Below are 8180 nucleotides of genomic sequence, written 5' to 3'. Positions count from 1 at the left end.
CAGTAATATTTCAGGATTGAAATGAGGTTTATTGTACTAACAGAAAATGTGCAATATGCATTAAACCAAAATTTGACCGGTGCAAAAGTATGGGCACCCTTATCATTTTATTGATTTGAATTCCTCTAACTACTTTTTACTGACTTACTGAAGCACAAAATTGGTTTTGTAACCTCAGTGAGCTTTGAACTTCATAGCCAGATGTATCCAATCATAAGAAAAGGTATTTAAGGTGGCCAATTGCAAGTTGATCTCCTATTTGAATCTCCTCTGAAGAGTGGCATCATGGGCTACTCAAAACAACTCTCAAATGATCTGAAAACAAAGATTGTTCAACATAGTTGTTCAGGGGAAGGATACAAAACGTTGTCTCAGAGATTTAACCTGTCAGTTTCCACTGTGAGGAACATAGTAAGGAAATGGAAGACCACAGGGACAGTTCTTGTTAAGCCCAGAAGTGGCAGGCCAAGAAAAATATCAGAAAGGCAGAGAAGAAGAATGGTGAGAACAGTCAAGGACAATCCACAGACCACCTCCAAAGAGCTGCAGCATCATCTTGCTGCAGATGGTGTCACTGTGCATCGGTCAACTATACAGTGCACTTTGCACAAATAGAAGCTGTATGGGAGAGTGATGAGAAAGAAGCCGTTTCTGCACGTACGCCACAAATAGAGTTGCCTGAGGTATGAAAATGCACATTTGGACAAGGCAGCTTCATTTTGGAAACAAAAATTGAGTTGTTTGGTTATAAAAAAAGGCGTTATGCATGGCGTCCAAAAAGAAACAGCATTCCAAGAAAAACACATGCTACCCACTGTAAAATTTGGTGGAGGTTCCATCATGCTTTGGGGCTGTGTGGCCAATGCCGGCATCGGGAATCTTGTTAAAGTTGAGAGTCGCTTGGATTCCACTCAGTATCAGCAGATTCTTGAGAATAATGTTCAAGAATCAGTGACGAAGTTACGCCGGGGATGGATATTTCAGCAAGACAATGATCCAAAACACCGCTCCAAATCCTCAGGCATTCATGCAGAGGAACAATTACAATGTTCTGGAATGGCCATCCCAGTCCCCAGACCTGAATATCATTGAACATCTGTGGGATGATTTGAAGCGGGCTGTCCATGCTCGGCGACCATCTAACTTAACTGAACTTGAATTGTTTGTCCAAAATACCTTTATCCAGGATCCAGGAACTGATTAAAAGCTACAGGAAGCGACTAGAGGCTGTTATCTTTGCAAAAGGAGGATCTACTAAATATTAATGTCACTTTTCTGTTGAGGTGCCCATACTTTTGCACCGGTCAAATTTTGGTTTAATGCATATTGCACATTTTCTGTTAGTACAATAAACCTCATTTCAATCCTGAAATATTACTGTGTCCATCAGTTATTAGATATATCAAACTGAAATGGCTGTTATAAACACCAAAATATTTAGAACTAAAAATGATTAAGATTAATAGGGGTGCCCAAACTTTTTCATAGGACTGTATACTGCTACAGAGCTGACGGTTTCACTGTCTGCTTTGCTGGTACATGCAGCGGTAACAGAGATATTGGTGCCATTCATTACTGCACTGATATCCCTACAATGTCAGTAGGATGGGCCTCACTGCCCAGCAATGACATGGATTTTGTGACTTTTCACAATAGAAGACTGCATAATAAATTTTCTTCTCATTTTCCACACCTCCATTTGCTGTCATTCAGTAAAAACCTTGTTTACCTCTGGCTGATGTCAAATAATTCCTGGTGAACTGCAATGGCTGGTTGTCAAACGATGGGGTCTTTTCAGTGGTGCACCTTCCATGAGGTTACATGAGGCAATGGCCTCAGGCGGCTCCTCATGGAATAAACTTAGGGGGAGGTGGTATTTTCTAATTACAATTAATTATTTATTACTATTAAGTAGCAGCAGATACTTTTTACTTACCTGCCCACGCTCCATTACAGGCCAGCTCCGCTCCTGCCTCTAGGTTGCGCCTCACATCACAGTGCTGAAGGACGCCAGGATGCTGTACATGAGCTACAGCATAGCTAGGAAGTGGCAGCGGAGCCGGCCTGTACATGAGCATGGAGTAAGTAAAAAAGTATCAGCTGCTACTTATTGCAATAATACAAAATGTAGCAGTCCAGTCACAAAAGAATGACGCCATGTAGTCACATACTTGGGGCGGCATAAAAAAGGGATCATATACTGTGGGGAGCCAAAAAAAGGATATACTCTATGTGGGCCAAGAAAAGGGGGGGGGCAAAAGGCTTCATATACTAGGAGGGGAAGGGTGTCATATACTGTGGGAAGGGAAAAGGGGGGTCATATACTGTGTGGAGGCAAAAAAGAAGGCCTAGAAAAGTGGTTCATATATTGTGAGAGGGGATGAAAAATGGGGTGATTTAGTGGGGAGAGGACTGTGTGGGGGGGACAAGAAAAGCAGGGCTGTATATTGAGTGGGGGCCAAAAAAGATTCTTGTGTACCATGTGGGGGCCAAAAAAAGGGATTGTGTACTGTGTGTGCGTATCCTTTTTTTTTTTTTGGGGGGGGGGGACCTTTCTATAGTTCACCTCAGACAGCAGAGAGGTTAGGTTCACTCAGTGGCACAACTAAAGTCTTGGGGGCCCTGGTGCAATCATTTGTCCGGGGCCCCTACCTCATCCCTATAGCAAATTCTTGATATTGATGGTTATGGGTGCTAAGGAGTTTAATCAATCTTAGCAGGGACGTAACTACCATAGAGGCAGCGGAGGCGGCTGCCACAGGGCCCGGGCCATTAGGGGGCCTGGTGACAGCCGCTACCGCTGCGTTTTTTTTTTTTTTTTTAATAGGCCGTTACGGGCCCTATTCACTTGCCGACACTATACTGTGTGCAGGGGCCACTAAGGGACATAATAGAGTGCGGAGGAGGGGGTCGGTCGAGGTCTTTGACGTCGGTGTCGGTTGGGGGGGGGGGCCATGTCAAAAGTTCGCCACGGGGCCCCGCCATTCCTAGTTACGCCACTGAATCTTAGTGTGATTAGGGTAATGCTGTCTGCATAAGAATTTTCTAGATTACACTGTTTTATTACAACAGAACAAGAAACCAAAATGCAAAATGGCAAAGTGTCCCCAGGATGTTTTACTAACAAAACACAACATGTCAACTTAACATATCAGAACAAGACATGTCAGTCTGGATAGTGACGGGGAAGGTGCCCAGAGTGCCCCTATACGTGTACACAACTCTCTATGTGCCCCTCAGCTGTGCAAATGATACTGACCCTGTACATGTTTGTTTTCACATGACAGTGATGCTTTCTTCTGTATCTACAGGGAAATAACACTGTTACTACAATAGAGAAGGCAACCTGCCAGAAAGGTCAGTTTGGGAGGCAAATATATACAAAATATAATGCACCATAAGGCATTGTTGTACTCTAATGAATCTTTATGTATGTGAATGTAACAATGGGCCACTTCTAGTCTGGATACAAGGTAAGCTACGGTTCAACATGGAGGCATACAGGTTCCATAAAATATCCTGCACCATGGATGTTGCATCTGGGTTTGTGGATCCTGAACGCTCTTAGACTTCCAAGGCTGCTGTGCCTCAAGTGTTGCAATATTGAGGAGCCATTCCTGGGAAACCCTTTCTGTGTGTGGGTAACGCTAGGTTCACACCAGCGTTCTTCTTTCCGTTCTGTGCTTTCCGTCTTCTGCATGCCATAAGACGGAAAGCACAGACCGGGTCCGGCCGTGAGCGGCGGTGAGCGTTTTATGCTCTCCGCCGCGAAACCGGATTTTTTTATCCGAACACAGAGTACTGCATGTCCGACTCTGTGTCCGGATTATAAAACCCGGTTTCGCGGCGGAGAGCATAAAACGCTCACCGCCGCTCACGGCCGGACATCTCTCTCACCCATTCAAATGAATGGGTGAGAGAGACTCCTGCAGGTTACCGTCTCCTGCCTCTGTTTTAGGCAGGAAACGGAAACCTGCAGAACGGAGTTCACAACGCTGATGTGAATGAGCCCTGAGCATTATCCTGCTAAAAAATGCCAGTTAAAAGCCCTGCCAAGAAAGGCAAGATGTTCTGCATATATCACTGAGCTGTTAGTGTTTCTTGTATCACTACTAGGGCTAATCCCTGTTCTCCTGTTTACTCCTGTTTCTGTTCTCAGTGTTTTCAAGGAGCAACAGGCACAATGTTAGTGACATCACCACATCATGACACCAGGAGCAGAAACAGCGGCTACATGGTGAACGACTCCCTACTTCACCACAACTACAACTCATTGGTGTCCGGAGGTGTTAGGACAGCCCAGACCCACTACCCAGCACAGCGGGATAGCAAATGCAGGACTGTCCTACTGTCCCAAGGTGGCCCCCGCTACCATAGCTGCACGTGCACCAGTGGCCCTATAGTTAAAGCGTCCTGCATATAAAGCAGTATGAGCCATACATCAGTTAGAATCTGTCTGTCACATATGAAATGCATTAAAAGGGAACATGTAATTTTTTGGGGGGGACCTATGGTTCCAAATATCCATAACTGTTGGTCTATAAGGACCTGAGAATAGTTTATTATGACAGAAATCATGACAGGTTGCTTTTAAACTTGCAGAAATGGGGTACAGGACGGCATTCGACTCCTATTGACTCAAAAATGGTTCGGATGTGTGTTCACTGGGGAACTGACCAGCTCCCACATTGAAATAATACAAGAATTATGTGACAGCACTCCAGTTCTTCTCTGCATAAAGTATTTCTTAATACTTTCCTGTCTACTACTTGACATCACCATTATTATTCTACCTGCCTCTGGACCAATGCCTGATGAAGGGACAAGTTCCCGAAACGTTAACGTTGCACCTTACCTTGAACTGTTAATATATACTTTATGCAGGGAAAAAACGGAGTGCTGTCACATCATTTTTGTAAGGTTGCTTCTAAAGGGAGTCTATCACAAGGGTGAAGCTTACTAATCCATCAACACAGCTAGGTAAATCAGGCTCAATTTAATGTAATGCCTTTGTCCCCATGAAAATTTGTGTCTGCATTGCCGAGGTACTAATTTAGTTCACACTATACAAATAAGCAATCTGGAGCACTAAGGGCACCTATTTTGCTCTAAACCTACATCCTAACCTGCTCTAATATGCCAATACGAACACAAGGCCAGGTGAGATATCAGTATATCTCCCTGGTCCGTTCACACAAAGAACAGAGGGAGAGGCATATTAGAGTACTGTGAAGTGTAGTGGTTTGGAGCAATGGAGACACCCTCAGTAAAGAAATGAATATCTCTGCAACTGAGTCACAAATTTTCATAGAGATAAAAAGTATTATATTCATATGAGCCTAATCTATCTGTGTTGCTGGCAGTGGCATAATATGCTTCACCCTAGTGACACACTCCCTTTAAGTGTATAGAGTGCAGTGTTACTGTTAAGGCATGTCATTCTGAAGAATAATGTAAAAGAGAAGGGAGGTCAGGGAAGAGTTAAGTCAGACTGAGTGCACTCACTTGATTACTAGGACAGCGCATCCCAGAGAATTGGTCCAACTTATGCGAATTCTTATAGCTGGGATAGGGAGGTTTGATTATAGAGGATGGTAGTCGTAGATCATTGGCAGAACAAAGAGAATGGCTATGGTGGTAGACAGAGATGAAGGAGGAGATGTACAGAGGTATAGCACTGTGGAGGGCTTTGTGGGTGAAAATTATAAGTTTTAATTTTACTTTATGGTGGATAGGAAACCGATGCAGTGAATCTCACAAAGCAGAGGCATCTGTGTAGAATCTCGACCTGAAACATGACTGCTGAATTCAGCATAGACTGTAGAGGGGACTGTTTAGTAAAGTGAAGGTTTAGTGACGGTTTAGTTAGTTGAGATGAAACGAAATCGGGCCATCTCGGGCAATTGAATATGGGGTGAGAAGATCTGAGTCAAACATCACCACACTAAAGCACATAGGGTCTCCTAGCAGGACAATGACCCAAAACATACAGCCAAGGCAACAAAGGAGTGGCTCAATAAGAATCACATTAAAGGGGTATTCCCACGTCGCATACTCACCAGTCTTCACTGCTGTAAAATCTTCTTTCTTCCTGGTTTCTTGTATCATTTGGTGGGCGGGGTTTCACATGCAACCTGCCGTTTAGCTCCACCTCCAAATTAGTGTGTAGCTCCGCCCACCGCATAGCGTGATCCTATGGGGCGGCTGAAGGGCCTGTGATGTCATCAAAGGTCCTCAAACAACACTATATGCACAATATTGGACTATGAAGTACAGGCAGGAGCAACTCCATTCTGTGTTACATACAGAGACTGCCTGTCTCTGCCATAATGAACACAATTGAATTAGCTAGCCTGATAACTGGGAGAACAGAAGAAACGAAAGCAGCTCCTCTCCCCTATCTGAGTGCAGGAAGCTAGGTCATGTGGTGCAGACACAGGAATAGCTAGAAACACAGGCTCGCTCCCATGCACTTAGCGCCTCCTCCCTCCCCCCTGAGAGCAGCAGATACATCACTTGACTTTTGAGCAAATAAGTCAGGGCTGTGGCCACAAAGAATTGAATAAAGTAAGATAGTGGACAGACAAAGCAGTTTTGCTGAAGCAGTGTATTTAGGAAAAGTCTTACATTCACATTAACAAGCAATATAGATAGGATCCTTGTGATGGGACAACCCCTTTAAGCTCATGGAGTGGCCTAGCCAGTCTCCAGACCTTATTCCCATAGAAAACTTATGGAGGGAGCTGAAGCTCAGAGTTGCCAAGCGACAGCCTCAAAATCTTAATGATTTAGAGATGATCTGGAAAGAGGAGTGGACCAAAATTCCTCATGGCATGTGCGGAAACCTCATCAACTACAAAAAATGTCTGACTGCTGTGAGCGCCAACAAGCGTTTTGCCACCAAGTATTGAGTCTTGTTTGCCAGAGGAATCAAATACTTATTTCTCTATACAAAATGCAAATAAATTTATAAAATTTATACAATGTGATTTTCTGGATTTTATCTTTGATATTCTATCTCTCACTGTTAAAATTAACCTACCCTTAAAACTGTAGACTGTTCATGTCTTTGTCAGTGGCGAAACTTACAAAATCAGCAAGGGATCAAATACTTACGGTATTTCCTTCACTGTATCATGAGTTAACTATATTTCTATTTTACTCTGTCTTATGCACGTTGTATTTTCTTCTTCAGGCGCTCTTCACTGTTTCATTTATTTAACATGCATTCTTACCGTCTAGATGACTAAGTCTTTGTATTCTTCAGGACCATATTCATTCCAGAATAAGCATGGTGTCAGTTTCCTGCTTCTTGAAGTGTAGAGGACCAGAGAACTTGGAAAAAGACTTACTTTCTATGTAGATAATAAGAGGCGCTCCCAGGAGGACAGAACAGAGACTCATTGTTACAAACCCTAGCAAAATAAGCAAAAAAATAAATAAAAGGTCTATAAAACAGGCGAACAGCTAAGAAATGAAACGTTAGTAAAGGAATGGTGCCAGCCTTGTACAATCATTAGAGCATATTTCTAAGGGCGGGTTCACATCTGCACCCTGGTCTCCTCTTCTGCCGGAAGACGGAAACCTGAAAGCAGAGACCTGGGTGCGAATGTGAACCCGCCCTTAAATGTACTGTTTTGGACTTAGCTTCATGCTGGCAAAAATGGCAAAGATTTAATGACATGCCCTATTCGCAAAATGAATGTCTCTGGTTTTATAAAAAAATATTTATTGTCTATCCACATGATAATTCATAAATATATGATGGAGGTCCGACCACAAGCGTGAGAACAGAGATCCGCAGGGGTCTTGCGGCGGGCCTCATTCTGGTTTGCTGGCTATTCAGTATACCTGATGACAGTTCCATCCTGCACTTTTATTGCTATTCTGACCCTGAACCTCCTGTTTGTCCTCTGTGTTCCTGTGTATGACCTCGGCTTACCTTCCAGACTACCTCTCCTTGACCTTCTGATTTGGCTCCCTTCTGACCTCCTGTGGATGACTTTGGCTTATTTCCTGAGTACTGCTGCTTGACCTCTGCTTGGCTTCTCCGTGACCTCTTGTGCATGACCCGGCTCTCCTGTCTACGCATTTGCCTCTCCCTCCTGCTACCTCGTGACCTCCTGTGTACTGAACCAGCTTGATTGACTTCGTTTTGGCTATCCCTGGAACCTGTGAGA

This window comes from Leptodactylus fuscus, chromosome 6 (assembly GCF_031893055.1).
Source record: "Leptodactylus fuscus isolate aLepFus1 chromosome 6, aLepFus1.hap2, whole genome shotgun sequence".
NCBI classification, from domain to species: Eukaryota; Metazoa; Chordata; class Amphibia; order Anura; family Leptodactylidae; genus Leptodactylus; species Leptodactylus fuscus.
Note: the sequence above shows the minus strand (reverse complement) of the source record.